This window comes from Meles meles, chromosome 16 (assembly GCF_922984935.1).
Source record: "Meles meles chromosome 16, mMelMel3.1 paternal haplotype, whole genome shotgun sequence".
In the NCBI taxonomy this organism is placed as follows: Eukaryota; Metazoa; Chordata; class Mammalia; order Carnivora; family Mustelidae; genus Meles; species Meles meles.
Window position 1 is genome coordinate 11087720 of NC_060081.1, and position 12115 is coordinate 11099834.

Consider the following 12115-nt stretch of genomic DNA (forward strand, 5'->3'; position numbering starts at 1 on the left):
TCACTCTAAAGTAAAATGAACAATGCCCTTCTCTGATTTTAAGATCTAAAAGGTATAAATGTAAGTTAAAAAATTGGCCTTTAAACCTTTTTAAAAAATCTTCTATATAAGCAAATTCTAGGGGTGCCTGGCTCATTCAGTTGAGCATCAGGCTCTTGATTTTGGCTCAGGTCATGATCTTGGTTGTGAGATGGAACCCCTTGTCAGGCTCTGTGTGAGGATGGACTCTGCTTCTCTATCTCTCTCTCTGCCCTTCCCCCAACTCATGTGTGTGTTCTCTCTCTCTCTAAAATAAATAAATAAATCTTAAAAAAATTTCTATAGGAAAACCAGGGGACCAACTGTTAAGTTTAAAGCAATCAAAAATTTCAACTGCATTACCCAAATTATTATCATGTGCCAATAATTAAGGTCAGTCTAAGTGTATGTTGGTTTAATGTTAAAACTAACTAAAGAGACTTTATGAAGAATACATGGAGGAGACTAACTCATGTTGTGAATTTAGGGAGCATTTCAAAAATGTCCTTGTGGCAGGCAGCCTTGAAAGTGACCCCAATGACCCCTACCTGCTTGTATCCCCATCCTTTGTAATCCCCCCACCTCTTGGACATGGGCTAGGCTGAATGACCTGCTTTTAACAAATACACAGCAGAAGCACACACACAGCACTGCCAAAGTAGGTGACAACATGACATCAGCATCCCCCGGCCCTCCCTCTCTTGAGCACTTGCTCTGGAAGGAGCCAGGGCCATGTTGTGAGCTTCCCCCACTGACATGTCACAAAGTAAGGCCCTGGTATCTCTGGTCCACAGCCAGAAAGCACCTGGGGCCAGGGAGTGCCAGTCACCAGTCCTGCGAGTGATCAGGTCTCTCAAAGGATCCTCATATCTGAAACTACAGGAAAAAGTCCTACCTTTAAGTCAGTATGACTTTTCAAATTAATATTCACACATTCAAATTAAGTGGAGCTCAATCAGACCAGGAGCGGGGGATAGGATTTTAAGTATCGCATCATGATCCAAGCACGCTACAGGTAAGGTCTAATGAGAAGTGCTGTCAGCAGCAGCTGTCTGAGGGGTGTGGGTGAGCTGGGATTCTGCCACAACATCAGACTCAAGGCAACACCTGGTGTCTTAATTATTGGAGGGCTGCACAAGGATTTCTCATTCATTCAAACTGCACATTCATAATTCTTGATGGACGGCCGGTTAGAGGTAAGGGGTTCATTTATATTCTCATGACCAGCAGTCGTGTAGCACAGGGCACAACTTAAGATCAAGCAATTATAAGGAGTGAGATTTCTTGTAACTTATCTCTCTTCAGTTATGTTATCAGGAATGATTCTAATGACTCTATATGATGAGCATCACAATAACAAGGACAGAAATAAACAGGGCATCTTATAAAGCAGTGCTTCTCAAAGCACCACATCTTTTTTTAGAAAAACAAATGCCCTGTCTCTATCCCCAAACTACTGGATCAGTAGAGAAAAAGTCCCCATTCCTTTCAAGAATGACGTTTGGTTACCAGGACATCATCAGGACAGATCAGGGTGCTGAATGAGAGGCCAGTTTCAAAGGGAAGAATTCTGTCTTCATAGTATGAACAGTGAGATCATGCATCTAGCAAAGCAAAAACACTCCAGTAAATCAGATTTTTAAAATAGTTTCTTTTTACATCATTATGAAAGATTTTCTGAAAGAAGTGGAAGGAGTTTGGATGGGATATTTACGACTCATGTATTTTTGTTTTGTTTTCCTGTGGGTTCGATACCACTCAGAGCACACATGTTCTCTACGATCAGGTGGGTCTGGGAACAGCCTTTCCTGGCTCCTCTTGAGAAATGTGTTATTATCGGAGTCTCGCCAGTGCCCAGATCATAGAGGAGCTGAGGTGAAGGGTGTGAGGATGAGGGCTGGTCCATCCATGTCTTGGGGTTCAGGGACGAGATGGGCAGAGCCTGTGTGAAAATGTGTGAGCACAGGGGTCGTTCTGATGGATCAGGACTTAGAGGAGCCCAAATTAGAAGTTCTCAGGAGAAGGGAAGGATTGAAACAATTTTTCCTTCCTCCCCTAATGAGGGTGTGTGTCTCTCTTCCTATTTCTTCACGTTTCTGAAAACATTTTGAGTTCTCTGTTTTTCACTTCTGCTGCAAGAACAAATTTTCTATCAAATAAAAATGTGAACTGAGAAAATTAATAACTAAGGGAAAAGGCCTGAGGTGGGAATGGGTCTACATAGAATGACCTGCCAGGCTCACCTGACCTGCCATCATGGTGTCTCACAATTTGGTCCTGAGGGAGGTTCCGGGGCATCTGAGGCATTTTGCTGTCCTTTCAAACTGCAGACATCTTTAATCATCTTCCCCTTCTCCTCCGTACTCCAGTCCTCCCTGTGTTACGGTCAGAGACAGCCGCATTTCACCTGGATCTCTAGAATGGAGTCATCTGTTGTTTCCTTTTACTCATGCCCTTTATTCAGCTGTCCAGTTTGCCCTTAACTCCCCATGCCCTGACCCTACAGAAGCAGAGACCATGGATGATGACATCAGGAGGAGCTTGGTGAGGACCAGGCCTAGGAAATACTACTGGATTGAAGGAGGAGGTTTTGGGTAACACTTCAGAGAGGAACCCATGGAAAGGGCCATGAAGAGGGGGGTGTAAATGCCCTGTAAGTTACTATCATTCTGGCTATTCAAGGTGAATATCTACAATCCCCACAGTTGGGTTATGAAAAAGGAGTATATTGTACAAACACATATAGAGAATTGTTTTTACTGCATTTCTCCTATATGTATAAAAATTGAATTTAAAATTATATGAACACAATTATATATTTTAATTTTCTTTTCAGCAATGTGTATTTTAGCTCCTTAAAAGTACTTTTTCTGGGGGCGCCTGGGTGGTTCATTTGGCTAAGCATCTGACTCTTGGTTTCGGCTCAGATCATGATCTCAGGGTCGTGGGATTGTGCCCCGAGTCGGTCTCTGTGCTCAGAGGGCACTGCTTGAAATTTCTCTCTCCCTATCCCTCTGCCACTCCAGCTCATGCTCGCTCTCCATTTCAAATAAAAATATCTTTTTTTTTCATTTTATTTATTTTTTCAGTGTAACAGTATTCATTCTTTTTGCACAACACCCAGTGCTCCATGCAAAACATGCCCTCCCCATTACCCACCACCTGTTCCCCCAACCTCCCACCCCTGACCCTTCAAAACCCTCAGGTTGACCCAACCTCCCACCCCTGAGCCTTCAAAACCCTCAGGTTGTTTTTCAGAGTACATAGTCTCTTATGGTTCGCCTCCCCTCCCCAATGTCCATAGCCCGCTCCCCCTCTCCCAATCCCACCTCCCCCCAGCAACCCCCAGTTTGTTTTGTGAGATTAAGAGTCATTTATGGTTTGTCTCCCTCCCAATCCCATCTTGTTTCATTTACTCTTCTCCTATCCACCTACCCCCCCATGTTGCTTCTCCATGTCCTCATATCAGGGAGATCATATGATAGTTGTCTTTCTCCGATTGACTTATTTCACTAAGCATGATACGCTCTAGTTCCATCCACGTCGTCGCAAATGGCATGATTTCATTTCTTTTGATGGCTGCATAGTATTCCATTGTGTATATATACCACATCTTCTTGATCCATTCATCTGTTGATGGACATCTAGGTTCTTTCCATAGTCTGGCTATTGTAGACATTGCTGCTATAAACATTCGGGTACACGTGCCCCTTCGGATCACTATGTTTGTATCTTTAGGGTAAATACCCAGTAGTGCAATTGCTGGGTCATAGGGTAGTTCTATTTTCAACATTTTGAGGAACCTCCATGCTGTTTTCCAGAGTGGTTGGACCAGCTTGCATTCCCACCAACAGTGGAGGAGGGTTCCCCTTTCTCAATATCCTCGCCAGCATCTGTCATTTCCTGACTTCTTAATTTTAGCCATTCTGGCTGGTGTGAGGTGATATCTCATCGTGGTTTTGATTTGTATTTCCCTGATGCCGAGTGACGTGGAGCACTTTTTCATGTGTCTGTTGGCCATCTGGATGTCTTCTTTGCAGAAATGTCTGTTCATGTCCTCTGCCCATTTCTTGATTGGATTGTTTGTTCTTTGGGTGTTGAGTTTGCTAAGTTCCTTATAGATTTTGGATACTAGCCCTTTATCTGATATGTCGTTTGCAAATATCTTCTCCCATTCTGTCAGTTGTCTTTGGGTTTTGTGAACTGTTTCCTTTGCTGTGCAAAAGCTTTTGATCTTGATGAAATCCCAATAGTTCATTTTTGCCCTTGCTTCCCTTGCCTTTGCCGTTGTTCCTAGGAAGATGTTGCTACGGCTGAGGTCGAAGAGGTTGCTGCCTGCATTCTCCTCAAGGATTTTGATGGATTCCTTTCTCACATTGAGGTCCTTCATCCATTTGGAGTCTATTTTCGTGTGTGGTGTAAGGAAGTGGTCCAATTTCATTTTTCTGCATGTGGCTGTCCAATTTCCCCAGCACCATTTATTGAAGAGGCTGTCTTTTTTCCATTGGACATTCTTTCCTGCTTTGTCGAAGATTAGTTGACCATAGAGTTGAGGGTCGATTTCTGGGCTCTCTATTCTGTTCCACTGATCTATGTGTCTGTTTTTGTGCCAGTACCATGCTGTCTTGATGATGACAGCTTTGTAATAGAGCTTGAAGTCCGGAATTGTGATGCCACCAACTTTGGCTTTGTTCTTCAATATTCCTTTGGCTATTCGAGGTCTTTTCTGGTTCCATATAAATTTGAGGATTATTTGTTCCATTTCTTTGAAAAAAATGGATGGTATTTTGATAGGGATTGCATTAAATGTGTAGATTGCTTTAGGTAGCATAGACATTTTCACAATATTTATTCTTCCAATCCAGGAGCATGGAACATTTTTCCATTTTTTGGTGTCTTCCTCAATTTCTTTCATGAGTACTTTATAATTTTCTGCGTATAGATTCTTAGTCTCTTTGGTTAGATTTATTCCTAGGTATCTTATAGTTTTGGGTACAATTGTGAATGGGATTGACTCCTTAATTTCTCTTTCTTCAGTCTTGTTGTTGGTGTACAGAAATGCAACTGATTTCTGTGCATTGATTTTATATCCTGACACTTTACTGAATTCCTGGACAAGTTCTAGCAGTTTTGGAGTGGAGTCTTTTGGGTTTTCCACATATAGTATCATATCATCTGCGAAGAGTGATAGTTTGACTTCTTCTTTACCAATTTGGATGCCTTTAATTTCTTTTTGTTGTCTGATTGCTGAGGCTAGGACTTCTAGTACTATGTTGAATAGCAGTGGTCATAATGGACATCCCTGCCGTGTTCCTGACCTTAACAGAAAAGCTTTCAGTTTTTCTCCATTGAGAATGATATTTGCGGTGGGTTTTTCATAGATGGCTTTGATAATATTGAGGTAGGTGCCCTCTATCCCCACACTTTGAAGAGTTTTGATCAGGAAGGGATGCTGTACTTTGTCAAATGCTTTTTCAGCTTCTATTGAGAGTATCATATGGTTCTTGTTCTTTCTTTTATTAATGTGTTCTATCACATTGATTGATTTGCGGATGTTGAACCAACCCTGCAGCCCTGGAATAAATCCCACTTGATCGTGGTGAATAATCCTTTTAATGTACTGTTGAATCCTATTGGCTAGTATTTTGGCGAGAATTTTTGCATCTGTGTTCATCAAGGATATTGGTCTGTAGTTCTCTTTTTTGGTGGGATCCTTGTCTGGTTTTGGGATCAAGGTGAGGCTGGCCTCATAAAATGAGTTTGGAAGTTTTCCTACCGTTTCTATTTTTTGGAACAGTTTCAAAAGAATAGGAATTAGTTCTTCTTTAAATGTTTGGTAGAATTCCCCTGGGAAGCCGTCTGGCCCTGGGCTTTTGTTTGTTTGGAGATTTTTGATGACTGTTTCAATCTCCTTACTGGTTATGGGCCTGTTCAGGTTTTCTATTTCTTCCTGGTTCAGTTGTGGTAGTTTATATGTCTCTAGGAATGCATCCATTTCTTCCAGATTGTCCAATTTGTTGGCGTAGAGTTGCTCATAGTATGTTCTTATAATTGTCTGTATTTCTTTGGTGTTAGTTGTGATCTCTCCTCTTTCATTCATGATTTTATTGATTTGGGTCCTTTCTCTCTTCTTTTTGATGAGTCTGGCCAGGGGTTTATCAATCTTATTGATTCTTTCAAAGAACCAGCTCCTAGTTTCATTGATTTTTTCTATTGTTTTTTTGGTTTCTATTTCATTGATTTCTGCTCTGATCTTTATGATTTCTCTTCTCCTGCTGGGTTTAGGGTTTCTTTCTTGTTCTTTCTCCAGCTCCTTTACGTGTAGGGTTAGGTTGTGTACTTGAGACCTTTCTTGTTTCTTGAGAAAGGCTTGTACTGCTATATGTTTTCCTCTCAGGACTGCCTTTGCTGTGTCCCACAGATTTTGAACTGTTGTGTTTTCATTATCATTTGTTTCCATGAATTTTTTCAATTCTTCTTTAATTTCCTGGTTAACCCATTCATTCTTTAGAAGGATGCTGTTTAGTCTCCATGTATTTGGGTTCTTTCCAGCTTTCCTCTTGTGATGGAGTTCTAGCTTCAGAGCATTGTGGTCTGAAAATATGCAGGGAATGATCCTAATCTTTTGATACCGGTTGAGACCTGATTTGTGACCCAGGATGTGATCTATTCTGGAGAAGGTTCCATGTGCACTAGAGAAGAATGTGTATTCTGTTGCTTTGGGATGAAATGTTCTGAATATATCTGTGATGTCCATCTGGTCCAGTGTGTCATTTAAGGCCTTTATTTCCTTGTTGATCTTTTGCTTGGATGATCTGTCCATTTCAGTGAGGGGAATGTTCAAGTCCCCTACTATTATTGTATTATTATTGATGTGTTTCTTTGATTTTGTTATTAATTGGTTGATATAGTTGGCTGCTCCCACGTTAGGGGCATAGATATTTAAAATGGTTAGATCTTCTTGTTGGACAGACCCTTTGAGTAGGATATAGTGTCCTTCCTCATCTCTTATTATAGTCTTTGGCTTAAAATCTAATTGATCTGATAGAAGGATTGCCACCCCAGCTTTCTTCTGATGCCCATTAGCATGGTAAATTGTTTTCCACCCCCTCACTTTAAATCTAGAGGTGTCTTCGCGTCTAAAATGAGTTTCTTGTAGGCAACATACTGATGGGTTTTGTTTTTTTATCCATTCTGATACCCTGTGTCTTTTGATTGGGGCATTTAGCCTATTAACATTCAGGGTAACTATTGAGAGATATGAATTTAGTGCCATTATTAGCCTGTAAGGTGACTGTTACTGTATATTGTCTCTGTACCTTTCTGATCTACTACTTTTAGGCTCTCTCTTTGCTTAGAGGACCCCTTTCAATATTTCCTGTAGAGCTGGTTTGGTGTTTGCAAATTCTTTCAGTTTTTGTTTGTCCTGGAAGCTTTTGATCTCTCCTTCTATTTTCAATGATAGCCTAGCTGGATAGAGTATTCTTGGCTGCATGTTTTTCTCGTTGAGTGCTCTGAATATATCATGCCAGCTCTTTCTGGCCTGCCAGGTCTCTGTGGATAAGTCTGCCGCCAATCTAATATTTTTACCATTGTATGTTACAGACTTCTTTTCTCGGGCTGCTTTCAGGATTTTCTCTTTGTCACTAAGACTTGTAAATTTTACTATTGGGTGACAGGGTGTGGACCTATTCTTGTTGACTTTGAGGGGGGTTCTCTGCATCTCCTGGATTTTAATGCTTGTTCCCTTTGCCATATTAGGGAAATTCTCTCCAATGATTCTCTCCAATAGACCTTCTGCTCCCCTCTCTGTTTATTCTTCTTCTGGAATCCCAATTATTCTAATGTTGTTTCGTCTTATGGTGTCACTTATCTCTCGAATTCTCTCCTCATGGTCCAGTAGCTGTTTGTCCCTCTTTTGCTCGGCTTCCTTATTCTCTGTCATTTGGTCTTCTATATCACTAATTCTTTCTTCTGCCTCATTTATCCTAGCAGTGAGAGCCTCCATTTTTGATTGCACCTCATTAATAGCTTTTTTGATTTCAACTTGGTTAGATTTTAGTTCTTTAATTTCTCCAGAAAGGGCTTTAATATCTCCAGAGAGGGTTTCTCTTATATCTTCCATGCCTTTTTTGAGCCCGGCTAGGATGTTCAGAATCGTCATTCTGAACTCTTGATCTGACATATTACCCATATCTGTGTTGATTAGGTCCCTAACCTTCGGTACTGTCTCTTGTTCTTTTGTTTGTGGTGATTTTTTCCGCCTTGTCATTTTGTCCAGATGAGAGAATATGAAGGAGCAAATAAACTACTAAAAGGGTGGCAAAGACCCCGGAAAAATGCGCTGTAACCAAATCAGAAGAGACCCCAAATTGTGGGGGGGAGAAAGGGGATAAAAACAGCTTCTTTCAGAAAGTGGTTGATTTTCTGTTTCTAGAGTTGCTGTTCTTCTTCTCTTCGCTCTCCCATTGGATTTGTAGGTGTTTGCAATGTTTAGATAAGCTATCGAGCTGATCTCCTGCTACCTGATGTAGTCTCAGGCTGCTACTTCTCCGCCATCTTGACTCCTCCCCCTCAAATAAAAATATCTTAAAACCAAACCAAATAAAACAAAACAAAACCTTTTCTGGCTACTGTACATATGCCCCAAGGTTGTTAACCCAAAGAGCCACTGGCCTACAGTCACACACGTTTGCTCTGATGCACCTCTGCCTTTCAGCTCTTGTAGACTCCGTTCTCCCATCTGTTTTTCAGGGTCACAGATTCTAAGAGGCTTTGCCACAACATTCCAGGGGCCCAGAGTAGCCACATCATGGCATGAGATCCATATGTATGGAGACAACCACAGTCCAACTCCAGAAAGAGTCACGGGACATGTATCAAGGAAGAAATAGAATTTTATGTTTTCATTTTAGGTTTAAGAACCATCAGAAGTATTTATATTGGCACTGGCTTGTTGTCAACAGGGTAACAGGGAGGTAGCAGAGAAACACTATTTCAAAAGCTAAAAATCTCACTAAATCCTTAAGATGTTATGAAATAAAGCTTTGATTCTGGTACACAAAGCAGCCTCTGGAATGTTTCCTGAGCCCTGCATAATGCTTTCTAGCAGATAGCGCTTACTTTTTGGTGTTGTTCTTACTTACGCTCCTTTTCCCTAGTTTTTGGTTGACTTTATTATTTTGACTTATTTTTAAAGCTTACAAAATGAGTGGTCTAAGTTATGCAGAAGACGTAAGGGATAAAAATAAAGGAACACCCATGCGTAACTCCTCCGCCTAAGAAAGAAAATTCAGCCATGTCTTTGCAGACCTTTATTGGTCCATCTCTACTCCCATCCTGTTGGTTATCCACATTGTTCCTCCGCATAGCTTACTTGATGGGAATATACGGCTGAAGAAGCTATCACTTTGAGTTGCATACTTTGAAATTCAAATAGAGGGAATCAGATACTGTGTGTATTCTTTGACTTGTTTTCTGGCTCAGTATCATTGATAATATTAACTTTCATAACCCTTCATTGTGGTCTATGGTCATTGCTTTATTATATCTCATCATAAAATTATATTAAGCAAATGAATCCATTCTAGTTGATTGGATTGGGTCCTTCCCCCATTTTTCATATTATAGTGAAAACAGCTATGCATCTTCTCAGGATCTTGGAGATGGGACTGAAATTTATTTAGAATGTATACAGTAAGAATGGCTGTGTCCAAAATTTGACACATCTTCACATCTATGGAGCTCCAACAAACTGTTTTCTGAGGTGGCTGTGTCATCATGAACATTTAAAAGGCTCTGGAGCTCCATGTTGCTCTAGAGTTGATGGTGTTGCTATTTTTTATTCTTTTTTAAAGATTTTATTTATTTATTTGACAGAGAGAGATCACAAGTAGGCAGAGAGGCAGGCAGAGAGAGAGGAGGAATCAGGCTCCCTGCTGAGCAGAAAGCCTGATGCGGGGCTCGATCCCAGGACCCTGAGATCATGACCTGAGCTGAAGGCAGCAGCTTAACCCACTGAGCCACCCAGACGCCCTGGTGTTGTTCTTTTTAATTGTGTCCAACTTGGTGGTTGGGAAATGGGATCTCTCTATGTTTTAATCTTCATTCCCTTCATTACTAGGGCAGCAAATAAAGAAAAATAATTTTATTTAGACAAACCAGGAAGGAAAAATGGGAGGGGGCTACCTTGGATGAAGGATTGAAGCGGGGGTCTCCTGTGGAGGGTCATCTATGTAGACATGAGAGACGAGATGGGCTGTGCCAGGTAACCAGCTGTGGGCAGACAGAATGAATGGTTTCTAGAAGTTCCAAGAAGCAAAACCCTCTTTCCTTTTAAGTGCTCTACGTATTCTTAGCTGGTAAATTAGATAACTTGCCAGACAGTTTCTTCTAGATTAGGAGACTAGGGAGAAAAGGGAGAGTGTAGGGAGACATACCCATACATTGTGCCTATTTATTCTCTTAACTGGGATGAATTACTTTGCATTGTAAGAAAAGGAAAATCACACACAAAAACAAATTTTTAAAAATCCTTGAGAAGAATTAATCTGGCATGAATCATGCAATGTTTAAGCTTAAAAGAATCATTAAGAGCTTTCTATGTTTGGAGAAATATATATATATATATTTATATATATATATTTATATATATATATATATATATATATATATATATAGTCTGTCATATTTAAGATCTACATGACTTGCCTGTGTTAAATCTAGATGAAGCATTTGTAGCCCATTGGAGATGACCCATACTGTTCCCCAGTTCCGTTATTTGTAGCTGCAATGGGTCGTTCACTATCTGAAGTGAAAAACAGTCATTGCTTTCCTGCTTTGAATGTTGAGTCGATCTGAGTGTCACCATTCACTCTGGAAAAGGACCCACCTTTAATGATCAGTGGAGTCCAGAAGAGCCCAATGGGGAAACTTTCTAGTTTTTCTTAGTTAGTCACTTTGCATTCTCTTAGGAACAGATGCTGGGATGGAATCAGTCATATGAGTGATTTTCCAGGGAGATGCCTGTGGAGAATGAGGAAGCAGGAGTAGGAGTGGAAAGCATTCCAACTTTGATGCAGGTCTGACGATTGAGGAGACAGGATGAGGCAGGATTGGGCAGGAAGAGCTTTGGACTTGACTGCAGCTCAGAGACAGTTTCAGCCAGGCTGATGCAGAGTCCAGAGTAAAGGCCACCCTCCAGGGAGACCCCACATCAGGCCAAGAGAGCCCCGCTCCACCATCCAGTCATGGCTGAGAGAAGTCTTGGGAGAATATGGCCCCATGGAGGTGAGTGGGAGCCCAAATGTCCCAGAGGTACCGAGGCTGGAGGCTGTCACTTTCCAATGTCCCATACAATAGGTTCTTTTGAAAGGGAGAGCTGAAAAATCTATCTCCATAGCTGCCTCACTAAGAAATATAAGCCTATTAAACTCGCCATATGAAGACGTTCACAGTCTTTAACATCTGCACAACAATGAAATATCATGAATGCATCAGGCTCCTGAACTACACGCTGGCCTACCAGTTATGACATCCAAGAGCATCTCACTGGTGTTCCTAATGACGTTGAAATGAAATGAGGATTATTTGCCTGGCTCAAGGGATTATTTTTTAGAACTTTGTGTTGTTTACAAACAAATTAAGGAACACATTTTTTAAATTTATAAATTAAACTGATGTAGAGACATCTGTTAGTACCCTATAGCTTCAGTTCTATAGCTTCAGCAACATAAAATGATTGCTATCCCTGACCCAGTGGTCCCAAACCACTCACGTGGATCTAGAATGTTCTGTGCCTAGGGACACTGTCATATGATTGCAGAAGCCAGGCCTCCTGCATTGTTCATTATGTGACATTCAGACCTCTCAGACTAATCTGCTTCATTAGCTTATTTCTACTAACCACATAACCAATTAAAGCAGAAGGACACAAAAATGGGATTCAGACAAAAGAGGCCAAGCTTAACCAAGAGATTGGTGCTTCCCCCTCCCGTTTTTGCAATGTGTATCTACTTTACAATTGGAAAGGAGTGGAATGGCTCACTTACACAGAGTAGAAGTTAGTGGAAAAGAATCATTAATTAGTGAGAGAAAG